The sequence below is a fragment of the Sciurus carolinensis genome, unplaced genomic scaffold (assembly GCF_902686445.1).
Source record: "Sciurus carolinensis unplaced genomic scaffold, mSciCar1.2, whole genome shotgun sequence".
NCBI classification, from domain to species: domain Eukaryota; kingdom Metazoa; phylum Chordata; class Mammalia; order Rodentia; family Sciuridae; genus Sciurus; species Sciurus carolinensis.
The window spans coordinates 42,941-57,133 of record NW_025920492.1 but is presented as its reverse complement, the minus strand read 5'-3'; the positions used below and the strand labels follow the sequence as shown (position 1 = coordinate 57,133).

The 14,193-nt window shown below is 35.2% G+C and overlaps 2 pseudogenes; both read left to right on the top strand.

Moving 5' to 3' along the window:
- Positions 1-530: 530 nt before the first annotated feature.
- LOC124975784 (SUMO-activating enzyme subunit 2-like) lies at positions 531-3,368 on the top strand (annotated as a pseudogene).
- An 8,864-nt stretch (positions 3,369-12,232) lies between these two features.
- On the top strand, positions 12,233-13,353 carry LOC124975783 (protein DEK-like; annotated as a pseudogene).
- Positions 13,354-14,193: the final 840 nt, after the last annotated feature.

Below are 14,193 nucleotides of genomic sequence, written 5' to 3'. Positions count from 1 at the left end.
AGCAATTTATTCTAAGTTTTATCTGTTAAAATATATTTTAATGTTATATATAACAAAAAGAAGCAATAAATAATGCTTTCCTTAGAAAATTATTAACCTTACCATTATTTATAGCTATAATTCTCTAATTCAAAATTAAAAAGGAAGTTACAGCCCAGTAAATATATGCCCCACATCCACACACCCCACTCAAAAGAAAGTCAAAAACAAAATGCCTGAAATTTGATCAAATATTGTGGGCTTAAATCCCTCTTTGCATTTAAGGAATTTTACTGTTTGTGAGTCAGCTGTGTTGCCTTCAAATGGCGACTGCGACTGCAATACTTATAAAGATGGCATTTTTTATGATAATAATATGTACAGAAATTGCCCAACATTATGTGAGTCATAAGTGATTTCTTAATGTATTGTTTTCAATTTTAAACATTTTACCCTTCATTTCTTGCATTTCAATTATAATTTTTAGTGTAATTTTAATTCCTGTTTTAAAGTAAAATTTGGCCTCTGCCATGGCTAGTGAATGTCCCGCCATGGCACTGTCTCAGGGGCTTCCCTGGGAGCTGGCTGAGGCCTTGGCTGGGAGCTAGGTGCTGGTGGTGGGCGCCAGCAGCATCGGCTGCAAGTTCCTTAAGAACCTAGTGCTCACTGGCTTCTCTCACATTGACCTGATGAGGAAAGTGAGATGCAATGGGATTTAGGAATTTACCCTGAGTCATGAAGCAAGTGGCAGGACTCCTTTGGGGCTGGCGCCCCTCTACTGAGTACAGCATAGATTGATCTGGATACTATTGATGTCAGTAACCTCAACAGGCAGTTTTTGTTTAAAAAGAAACATGCTGGAAGATCAAAGGCACAGGTTGCCAAAGAAAGTGTACTGCAGTTTTACCCGAAAGCTAATATTGTAGTTTACCATGACAGCTTTACAAACCCAGACTATAATGTGGAATTTTTTTGACAGTTTATATTGGTCATGAATGCATTAGATAATAGAGCTGCATGAAACCATGTTAATAGGATGTGTCTGGCAGCTGACATTCCTCTTATTTAGAGTGGGACTGCTGGTTATCTTGGATAAGTAACTACTATCAAAAAGGGTGTGACCAAGTGTTATGAATGCCATCCTAAGCCAACCCAGAGAACTTTTCTTGGCTGTAAAATTCATAATACACCTTCAGAACCTATTCATTGCATAGTTTGGGCAAAGTATTTGTTCAACCAATTGTTTGGGGAAGAAGATGTTGATCAAGAAGTGTCACCTGGCAGAGCTGACCCTGAAGCTGCATGGGAACCAACAGAAGCTGAACCCAGAGTCTGAGCATCTAATGAAGATGGTGACATTAAACGTATTTCCACAAAGGAATGGGCAAAATCAAGTGGATATGATCCAGTTAAATTTTTTACCAAGCTTTTTAAAGATGATATCAGATATCAATTGACAATGGACAAACTATGGCAGAAAAGGAAACCTCCTGTTCCGTTGGACTGGGCTGAAGTACAGAGTCAAGGAGAAGAATACAATGCATCAGATCAACAAAATGAACACCAGTTGGGTCTGAAAGATCAGCATGTTTAGATGTAAAGAGCTATGCAAGTCTTTTTTCAAAGAGCATTGAGACTTTGAGAGTTCATTTAGCAGAAAAAGGGAATGGAGGTGAGATCATATGGGATAAGGATGACCCATCTGTGTAGCCACCCGCAGCAACAGTTGTGTGGGTATTTATCAGAGGTGGACTGAAAATAAACTACTTTTCATATATTCACTAATTTATAGAGGAAGAGAAACTATGAGAGAAAGATAGGCTTTGCTTAGAGGAAGAGAAACTTTGCTTATCAGGAAGAGAGACTTTGCTTAGAGGAAGAGAAACTTTGCTTAGAGGAAGTTTTAGAGAAAGACAGGCTTGCTACACTTATCAGAGATCTGTTTCTTCTTAGAGGTGCATCCTGCATCCTGTGAACTAAAGGATGCAACTTAGAGGTGTGTTCTCAGTTCTCCACTCTACGATTTGCCTTCTGCCACTGCCTACTGCTTCCTACTGCTAGCTGCTGCTTCTCTCTGCTAGCTGCTTCTTCTAGCTGCTTCTTCTCTCTGCTAGCTGCTTCTTCTCCTAGCTGCTTCTTCTTACTGCTGCTTCTGCTTACTGCTGCTTCTTCTCTCTGCTAGCTGCTGCTGCTTACTGTTGCTAATTGCCTTCCGCCTACTGCCCGCTTATATTCCCTCCAGGAGGTGGAGGGCAGGGCCACGCCAGTTGAGATCAGGCAAGGAGCCATCTGCCCTATCATGACAAAGGTCAAAATGAGCAGCCATGAGCAGGAGCACTCGGGAACACCTGTGCACCTGTTGTGTGCATGGACTTAATTGAATACGGCCAATGATAAATCACCTGGGTGTGCTTATGTTAATCAACCTCCTCACTGCCGATGTGATCAAAAAAACCTCCAGTTGGTTGCCAGGCACCATCCCGGCGCAGCCCACATGGCACAGTCCCCAACACATCTGCAATGGATTTTGTCACTTCTGCTGCAAATCTCAGGATGCATATTTTCAGTATGAATATGAAGAGCAAGTTTGATATAAAATCAATGGCAGGTAACATTATTCCTGATATTGCAACTATTAATGCAGTGATTGCCAGGTTGATGGTGTTGGAAGGACTGAAGATTCTATCAGGAAAAATAGACCAGTGTAGAACAATATTTTTGAATAAACAACCAAATCCAAGAAAGAAGCTGCTTGTGCCTTGCACACTGAATCCTACTAACCCCAGTTGTTATGTGTGTGCCAGCAAGCCAGAGGTGACTGTATGACTGAATGTCCACAAAGTGACTGTTCTCACCTTACAAGATAAGATAGTGAAAGAAAAATTTGCTATGGTAGCACCAGATGTCCAAATTGAAGATGGGAAAGGAACAATTCTAATATCTTCAGAAGAGGGTGAAACAGAAGCTAATAATCATAAGAAGTTGTCAGATTTGGAATTAGAAATGGCAGCTGGTTTCAAGCAGATGATTTCCTTCAGGACTACACTTTATTGATCAACATCCTTCATAGTGAAGATGTATAAAAGGATGTTGAATTTGAAGTTGTTTGTGATGGCGCAGAAAAAGTGGGACCCAAACAAGTTGAAGATGCTGCCAAAAGCATCACCAGTGGCAGTGATGATGGAGCCCAGCCTTCCACCTCCACAGAACAAGAGGAAGATGATGTACTCATAGTTGATTCAGATGAAGAAGGTCCTTCAAATAATACTGATGTCAGTGAAGAAGAGAGAAGTTGCAAGAGGAAATTAGATGAGAAGGAGAAAGTCACTGCAAAGAGATCACGTACAGAACAGATGGAAGAACTTGATGATGCCATAGCATTAGATTGAGCAGAAACCCTCTTACTACATTAGTTCATCTGCGCAGAACCATATTGTTTGTTATGTCCTTTGTTCCAAAGGGAAAATAATGACAATGGTGACTTAAAAATGATTCTGCTCCCTTTGAAAGCATTCATTTCACTAGAACTATTGGAACATTGAGGTATGCTGTATTGAAAGTAGGAGTATAGTTTTAAAACCCTTTGAACAAAGTGTGTGCATAACCAGTTATGAGATGAAACACCACAATGCATGTTGCCTTTTTAATGTAAATACCCTTAGGTATTATTTAATAGTTCAAAAATATTGTGGTTTAGTAAAGTTGATACCTGGCTATAAATATTATGCCTTTATTTTTGGCTAGAAGAAGAATTACTTTTAGCCTAGATCTAACCATTTTCATACTCTTAACTGACTGAAACAGATTCAAAGAAATATCAAGTGCTATGCATTGAAACTTGTTTTTAAATGTTAATTGGCACTATGTATATTAATGTAAAACAATGTTAATTTACTCAAATTTTCAGTTTGTACTGCCTGGTATGTCTGTGTAAGAAAACCAATTTTTGTGTATTATTACAATTTCAGGTTATTTATATTTGATGTTTTGTTAAAGTCAAATATACTGTATACTTATGGACCAAATAAATGGCATCTGTATACTTGTTTTAAAAAATAAAGTAAAACTTGTTTGAGATTCCCTCAGTTTTTTAAAAATATTAATTTTGTTATGAAAAACTGAATTATATTTGAAAACAAAATCCAAAGTACTTCTATGTAACCATTACAAAATTTCCCCAATAAATTCATGGTTATATGAGCTTTCTAGAGCAACATAAAGAACAAAATTGTGCCTTCATTGATCATTTCTTATGTCAAAGTACATGATCACCTGACTCGATTTTCTGGGTCTGCATTGTCCTTACCATCATGATAGAACCAATTGTCACAAGAAATTTGTTGACAACGTGGCAACCAGGAACACACTTTTAAAAAGCTTGTTCAAATATCCCTTGAAAAGCTCATTCAATGATAATGATTACTGGTGGGGCATGGCAGTAAATGCCTCCTGTAATCCCTGCCAAATGGGAGGTTAAGTCAAGAGGATAATGATTTCAAGTCATCCTCAGTAACTCAGTGAGGCTTTAAGCAAGTTAATGAAACCATGTCTCTAAATAAAACATATAAAAGAGCGGGGATGTTACTTGGTGGTGAAACAGAGCTGGGGTCAATTCCCAGTACAAAACAAAATATTTTAAAATTATATTTTTGGAGCTTTTCTTCATCTTACCATATCTATGTTTATTTACAAAATATTAAATTTTATGCTTCTTTTATTTTCTTTTATTTCTTTCAGTCTGATTTGGTTATTTAGTCTGATATAATTTGCTTAACATCTCTACTTTACATAGCAACAAATTCTCAACATTCTGTTATTTACACTAATATGTTATCCTGGCTTGGAGTTATCCATTATTAAATCTGTTTGCCTGATATTTATAGAATAAAAAATTCTTTTTTAAAATTCAATTTCCTTCCTTTTGTTAAAGTTTAATTTTCAAAAGATATTTATTTTATTTGTCTTGTTTTATTTTACATGTTTACATAACAACTGAAAAGTAGTCCATGTTTCATATTTCTACTCTTATAATACTATATTTTACAACAGGTGAATTCTTTCTAAATCTTTGTGATTTTATTTTGGTACAGAACAGTAAAAGAACAAACCCTGTCCTCTGACAGTAACACTCCCCCATACATATTAACCTCCTAATTACAGGAATCCACTAATATTTGATCTTTCATGGAAAAGGGGACTATGCAGATGAGAAGAAGTCAAGAATTTTAAATGTGAAGATTGTTCTAGGTCATCTGGTCAAAGTCAAGTTTATCACAATGGATTTTATGAGATGCAGCTAAGAAGGCAGTGATCTGAGTGGACCTGTGACCATGGGAATAGGTATTTGGCTGATACTTAATAAATATTAAGAACATGACTAATAAGTAGCGATTGCAGGAAGCTCTGGAAAACTGTAGGGGGAAAATAGAATATGCTCAAGTTGAGCATTCAGATAGGAGCAGCCCTGCTGTCACCTTGACTTTAAGTCTCAAGTTCCATATTGTGCTTTTGAACTCAAAAACAAGATAATACACATATTTTAAATGATGAATTTTTGGTAATTTTCTATGAACTCAGTAAGAAACCAATACAATAAGAACAACATTTGCCTATTGATGAGATGTTGTATGCATAAATTGTTATGGGGAGCAAATTAAGAACAGACTGATCACCACTGAGAAGTACAAATTTGAGAGTCTTTATTAAGCCAACAGGCTAAATGTCTATTGGGAGAACAGCCTCAACCATAGGGTTGCAGGTGTTTTTATATCATAAATCAGTCAATTAATCATAAGTGTCTGTTGTTATGATTCAAAATTAAAAACCAAAATCATGATAACTGAAATAATCAGCAGAGGAGGAAGAGTCAAACAACCCTACCTAAGTAAAAACTAAAGAATGTTTACTTACACCCAAACAATCATTATTGACATCCCTGTTAACATGGTACATTGTTTAGGAAAATTAGGAATCAAAAAGAGAACAATTTTTTATTATACAAGAATTTTTATTTTGTATATTTGTATTGCTAAACATGTCATGCTAAGTAACTGAGGAGGGGTGTTCCCATGGGAGAAAGCTAAAAAAATGAATGGTGACAGAGGTGGGGCATTCCCATTGGAGAAACATTTCCTACATAACATGGAGTCTCAGAGCAAAATGGAGTCTCTTTGGTCATTACCTATATAGCCTGGCCTGTAACGTTTCCATAGAGTCAAATCTGTCAGTCCATCACAGGATGAGATATTCTTAGAATCAACTCCAAATTCCAACATTCATCTCAACCGGTTCTACATACTGTAAATGGTATTTATGATACATAGGCATTATTTCCTGAGTCAAGCATGATTCTGAGCCTGACCACCTCTGATACTGTCATATCTTCACCACTGTGGAAATTTGGTAATGAAGTGTCCATAGATACCTAGAAAGATTATCTTTCTTTAATCTATATGAATATACACCAATCTCTGATTTTGGTACCAAGTGCAGTGAATGAATGTTGAAGTTAATGATAGAACATCCAATGCAAAATGGGCATCTACTCATTTGATGAGCTTTAGAATTTCTGCAGTACTCTAAATATGACCTGGATCCCTGAACTCTGTGATGTCATCAATAGGTTATAATGCACTGCTGAGGCCTTAGTGATAGTTAATGTCTGAACAATCAAGATGTACTGAGCACTGCTCAGGATCATTATTTAGTGGAGAGATAGCCTAGGTTCAGTTTATATATTTTCTCTTTATTTACATATTTTATTCTTAGTCATCATCACATAAGTTTTGGAGAGTGGAGATTCTGAGAAAAGGTATCCTGAACTGAGTAGCCCAATGAATAGAAGGCAAAAGAGGAACTATCTGAAAAACTTCTTCATCTCTGAGCCTGTGAGGAAATGAAAGGGTATGTGTTTTCTTCTTCTATGAGCCTAGGATAACTAGAACAGTCTTCTACAAAGAAAGATGGGAGACTTGTAGTTAGTTGGAGATGAGTGAAGTATTGAGAGATAAAAAGATCAAGGCAAGTGACTTGGATGGAAAAAGGATGGAAAAAGGGAGAAAGAAATGTTTTTCTTTTTCCTGAGGTCTTCTTGGACACAAATTGAGAAGAAGCAAACATTCAGATGATCCCCCTGTTTTCTCTCTACCTTTGTACCTAGGCCACCTGCACAATGACATTGTGTATCAGTCAATTTCATTTCAATAATCTTCTTCATTTTTAATTTTGTAAAATATTGTGTAAGTTTTCTAATAGTGATTTTCTCATTTTTTGAAGATGAAAGTGGCTCTGAGAAATGAAGGAAATAATATAAAAAGAATAGAATGTTAAATTCTACAAGGATGTATATATACCATGAAATATACACCTGTGTATAATAACTGCTTATTTTTCAGGCTGTAATATATAAATGTAGGAAATCTTATGTGGAATTCAAAGAAAACAAAGGGCATGAATACACAAACACACCTAACTAACCTTATCTAAATTGATATAACATTTGACTCTTCCTAAGATACGTGAGAGTGGTAGAAATATATATATTCACAATAAACAAAAAGCTAATGTGTTTGGTCCATTTTTCAGTGGTGGTAGTGAACAAATTGGACCCAACCCTAACATTCCAAATTCTGGCTCATATTTCTTAATGCAATCTGATAGTTCAAACAAAAATTTCTAAAACTTATCCAATATAGTCAATGATAATTTGGACTCACTTGTTTAGCAATACTCAAATGAAATCCTGAAGTGTGAACTTTCTTTGTGCACATTCAAAACCAAACGTATTGAAGATGCTACTGAGTATGAGCTGAGATATGCCAAGTATATACAGCTAACCATATCCATATTGACACATGTAACTCAAACACATAAATAGACCAGGGAAAGATACATTTACAATCATTGTTTTTACTTATTTTGTATCAAGTGCAATTATTTGCCTATTAAAAAATTACCATATACATTTGTAGAAAAAGCCTAGGCGATAGTAATTATCCCGAGAAATCTCCTTATCTCTTAAGTAACAATTCATAACAGAGAAGAAGATGGAAAGAACATGTGTTCCTCATGGTATAATTTATTTTTCTTGGACTTAGGTGGTAGATATTTTATCATTATGATCACCCCATTCAATGCAACCTTGGACATAAACATTCCACCAGACAGTAAGAAAAGAAAAGAGCATGGAGAAGTGTGGAATTTGTATAGCCCAATCTGGAATTGGCATATATCACTTCCACTCCCTTTCACTTAAAGAGAGCCTAATAACATGATCACAGCTAAATACAAGGAAACTTGATAAATGTAACTTAATACTATGCCCAGGTTGAAATAAAATATCTAGGAGTTTCTGAAAATTTAACAAATAAAACTGTGAAAATAGTCATCCATAGCATGCATTGACATAAGAAATATTGCTATCCATTAGTAGAAGAACATAGATTTTTATCCACACAGATGTAAACTATGCATGTTCACTGAATACACCAGTGAATAGACTGTTACTCTCTACCTAAAGAATAATAAATATATATAAACAACATACAAGAACCACAATACTTACTTGAATTTACTTTCTTGGTAAAGCTGGATATATTAAAAGTTGTTTAGGAATGAGCCAGTCAAATTCATGTTAAATTGTCTGAAGTTTATGAAAGCAATAGCATTATCAAACAGGCTCACTGTTGTAGGAACTTCAGGAATGATCTTGACTGACCCAGTCCAAGAGCACACCACATTCATATATTTTCATAGGTTATATGATTCCATTATTTCTCCCTAGACAAATCTACACCCCCTACTTTCTTTTTTCAATTCCCAACAATCTATCAAAAACATATTAGTTCTCTATGCTTAATTTTGTAATTTTTAGATAAGAAATTATTACTTTGTAGATGAACCTAAATTTACCAACCCTTTCTTAACTTTATACAATGAGTAATAAATCATATAAAATTTTTTCTAGTTCCTCTTATTCTCTAAATGTTAAAATGTCATCCATTTCCCTTATGATTATAGACTGCTCATTGCTACTGCTTTTGTTACATGAAACAAATGAGTGCATTTTGGACTACACATAAATGGATATTTTGACTGAGAATTTGGATCTAGACATTGATTTTTACATTCTCACATTCTTTGTTCCCTTTGATTAAAAAAGCATAATTGCTTCAGTCTCAAAAAGAAAGTTTTATTACTTTGAACTTCTAAAGAACATGAAAATTAAAAACCCACATACTGTATGCACCAAAACATTAAAGTTTTATTCACAAGAAAGAAAATCAATAAAAATAAATACGTCTCAAAAAACACACAAACACAAAACAAAAACATCATTCCTTCTCAAACATAACTATCATATTCATATTTGTAAACACCCATTCAGACACCCGATTTGCCCAGTATGCTCTGAACTTATACAGACCAAGTTCACTCTTTCACACAAACTTTTCACTTCTGACTGTGAATTACATACATGGCATAACTTGCATAAAGGAAGTTTACATTCGTGAACATTTAAATAATGGGTGCTGTGTTTGAATAACATTTTGAAAAGTAACAGTGACATGAGAACATGAATTTTATTGATTTAAATAACCAAATTTTATCAACATTTTCATTCGAATTTTTGAATCTCCAGAATATGAGAAAAAAGATAAATAGAAGTTTAAAAATAAGGAGAAGATAAACACATATATTAACCAAGGGTGGTAGGTTTGAGGAGTGTTGCTGGTAGGGTCTAGTTGGAAACACCAAGTATTGAAACATTCCATTTCCCTGTCTGAGTCAGAGGTAAATGTACAAAACAAAATAAGTATTTGTGGGATGGGTCAGAAAAGCAGTGAGGGGTACAAATGACAGCAGGTGAACCACTGTTTTAACTGATAGAATTGTCCCTGATTGACTTCTAGATTTTTCTCAGGTAATTTGTACTTCCTGCTATGCAAAATTTTACTGGAGACAAGGAACTGTAGTGTGTGGGTCTCCAGGGTCTATGACAACAAAACAAAAATTGACAAAAATTGGAAATTGTTTCCTACCACATAAACTTTTTCACTCTCAGTAATGAAGTTTTACTGGATTATATGTAGGCTATTCCAAATGAAGGAAGTCTAATCCAAACTCCTAAACAGTGAAAAAAGTAATCATAAAAGTTTGCTTATTGGCAATACATGCAATTTGCTTTCTGTACAGTTATGGGCATTATCTGATTTTAGAACTTAGCACAAGATATTCAGAAATAATGGTTTAAAATAAATCCTTAACTCCCATACAGATTCATATTTGTATCATTTTCTTTGAGTTTCAAACATACATATGTTTATTCAAATCATGTGTATTCTTCAGAGGACATTGCTTTGGTCCTGAAGAAAATGGTTCATTCTTGTGACTCCTCTTTCTATATACACACTTTTTTATGCTTACAAGGAGAAGAGTATAACAGCAATGTCTAGGTAGAGCAGATGATTTGGAATCAGAGCATATCTGATGAAACCCACCTTAGCACCTCTGCTCAGTCTCAGGCAAAAAGTTGTACCTTAGACCCAGTTATAATTTCACCTACTCTGTCATTTTTTTAGTCTATCTTTTGTATCCCATCAACAGGACCTCATCAAAAATCGCCTTCCATTTTCCTGAAATGAGACAGACATCATTATATATACATGATTATGTGAATGGTTTGTGTCTACATTGTGTACAGTCACAGAAACGAATAGTTGTACCCCATTTATGAACAATGAATCAAAATGCAGTCTGTAAAAGTAAAAATTTAAGAAAATTAAAAAGAATTAAAAAATAGCATTTCATATTATGTTGGAAGGGGAGAAATTATTTATTTTTTGGAGAAAATGTCATATGAAATAGAAGAGGTTAATGTATGTGTACAGTGTACTCAACTTGTCAGTGAGACCTAAATGTTGACAAAAGTTAAACCATGCCTAGTATTAGACCAATGATGTATGTAAAACATAGAAGACACACGAATTTTTATTCAAACATCCTTCCAACATTTCTATAGACAATGACTTGCCAAATATGAGTTAACAAACTTTAAGTACAGAGCATGTAACTACAAGGTAGATCCTTCAAATAAAAGAGAACGTTTTTAAATTTTAGAATGGCATATAATTACACAATTTGTTTGATGGCCTATTAGTATGTTTAAGTCTACATAGGATATAAGTCCATAACCAAAGCACCATCAACAATTCTTAAAATTAATTAAAATTTTAAGAATTAGTAAAATCACTCTAAAAATTTTGAAACTGGAGATTACCATGCTACATGATAAACCAATTCCAAAAATAAAGGCCAGAATTCTCTCTGATATGTGAATTCTAACACACAAAAAGGGGTGGGGAATAAAAGTTCATTGGACTAGCCAAGGGGGATAAATAAAAAGGAGGGTGAAGGAATAGAGATTCCTTAGAATTAATCGGGCATAATTTTCCTATGTTTCATACATAAATATACAACCAATAAAACATCACACCATGTACAACCACAAGAATTGGATCCTAATTAAAATGTTACACTTCATGTATATATTATATGTCAAAATGAACTTTATTGTATATCTAAAAGAACATAAAAGACTTGAACCTACATATAATATGTGCAATCATAAAACTGCTACGCATGTGAATTTTTTCTTTTTTTACCAGGGATTGATCTCAGGGTCACTTGGCCACTGAGCCACATCCCTAGCCCTATTTCTGTATTTTATTTATAGACTGCCTCCCTTTTGCTGAGGCTGACTGCACTCATGACCATCCTGCCATGGCCTCCCAAGCCATTGGAATTACAGGCACACAAAACTGCACTTGGATATGCATGTGAATTTTTACAACCACTTTTGAAATCTTTGGTGTTTCATGTAGAGATGGACATATTCTTCTGGTGTTGCACAATGAGTCATTTTTAGGCATGTACGTAGGAAGAATGTCTACGTATGCTTACCATGCGAAAGACTAATTACTGTGGCATTATGTGCACACTGGAAATAATTCAAATTATCTATTAGTAATGAATGGTTAAATAAAATAAACACCATTACTTTAAATGGAATGCAACACAAAAATTAAAATAAAACACAGTCACATTAAAAAGATATGTAAGAGCTGCGCAGAGTACAAGCGTCACGCCAGACAGCGGCCTGCAGCCTGCGGGTTGGCATTGGCCCCGCCGCCTCCCGCAGCCGCCTCGTGCTCTTGCACGCCAGGCCCGCGGCAGCCGCCACCTGTGGTCTACCATGTCCACTTCTGCTTCCACTGTGGACGGAGACAGAGCCCCCGCCCAGCCCACGTCTGAGACAGAGCCCGAAGGCCAGGCCCCAGAGCAGAGAGCGAAGAGGAGGAGGAGGAGGACAACAACGACAAGGAGGATGAGGAGGAGAAAGAAAAGAGTCTCATGTAGAAGGCAAGAGGGAAAAGAAAAAAGTAGAGAGGTTGACAGTGCAATTGTCTTCCTTACAGAGAGAACTATTTACAATCACACAAGGAAAGGGGCAGAAACTTTGTGAAATTGAAAGGATACATTTCTTTCTGAGCAAGAAAAAAAAAAAAACAGATGAACTTAGAAATCTACACAAACTGCTTTACAACACACCAGGCACTGTGTCCTCATTTAAAGAAGAATGTGGGACAGTTCAGTGGCTTTCCATTTGAAAAAGGGAGTATTCAATATAAAAAGAAGGAAGAAATGCTGAAAAAATTTAGAAATACCATGTTAAAGAGCATCTGTGAGGTTCCTGATTTGGAGAGATCAAGTGTAAATAGTGAGCTAGTGAAAAGGATCCTGAATTTCCTAATGCATCCAAAGCTTTCTGGCAAACCATTGCCAAAATCTAAAAAAACTTCTAGCAAAGGCAGTAAAAAAGAATGAAATAGTTCTGGAATGGCAAGGAAGGCAAGTCCTGAAATTCTATCTGATGAATCTAGTAGTGATGAAGATGAAAAGGAAAACAAGGAGGAGTCTTCAGATCATGAAGATAAAGAAAGTGAATAGGAGCTACCAAAAAAGATCTCTAAAAAATAAAAAGCGAAACAGAAAGCTACTTCTAAAAATAAAGTCTGTAAATAGTGTAATCGTTAAGAAGGCAGATAGTAGTACCACCAAGAAGAATCAAAACAGTTCCAAAAAGAAAGTGAATCTCAGGATTGTTCAGATGATGAGCCTTTAATTAAAAAATTGAAGAAACCACCTACAAATGAAGAGTTAAAAGAAACGGTAAAGAAATTATTGGCCAATACTAACCTGGAGGAAGTCACAATGAAACAGATCTGCAAAGAGGTATGTGAAAATTACCCTGCTTATGATTTAACTGAGAGAAAAGACTTCCTAAAAACAACTGTAAAAGAGCTAATTTCTTAAGATAGAGGACAGAGACAGATGACTCCTTCCCATAGATTTGAAGATCTGATTTATAACATTATACCAGCAAAGAGAATGTATTTCCTTTTCTAAATCCTTATTAAGCATTGTGTTGGTAGGACTTTTATCTTGAGTGTTACATAAGTCAGTTGGGCATTTTAAATTGCATTTCTATGCAGTTTTTAGTTAAAATCTTGCATGGCAGTAATTGTTCCTTGCTTTTATAGCTGTATTTTGTACATTTTGGATTTCTTTATATAAGGTCATAGATTCCTGAACTGTGTAAGTTTTAGTGTACTTAATATTAGATTGCTTAAGACATATTTTAATCAAGTAGAACAAAACTATTATAGCCAGCATTTATACATGCAGACTTGCAGTGTTTACTATGCATTTTGAATACACATCTCTTCTGTCAGTGTGAACACTCAGTGACAGTGTGCTTATCTTTAACAAGCTATAGCTGGCCAGGTGACTAAATTGGAACTTTTCTCCTGCATGTGTATATATGTCAAATTTTCAGCATGACAGAAATGACAGATGTTATTTTTGTATTTTTAAAAACCAATTTGTTGTACATAAAGTTTTTTTATTTCTTTTGTGCAGATCAGTTTTTAAATTCAACATAGATACATATCTTTACACTCGTAAACTATGAAATGTCAGCGTTTGGCGAGATGGTGTGACAGCAGTGGAAGTCAGAATTCAGTGACTAGTTAAAATCTTGCATGGCAGTAATTGTCTAGTTGTGCTTTGCCTCCAAATTGTCATCTGTTTATAGTTTGTGTTAATTCTGCAAAAGTATCTGTGGATGCATTTTATATTAAGGACAGACCAAAA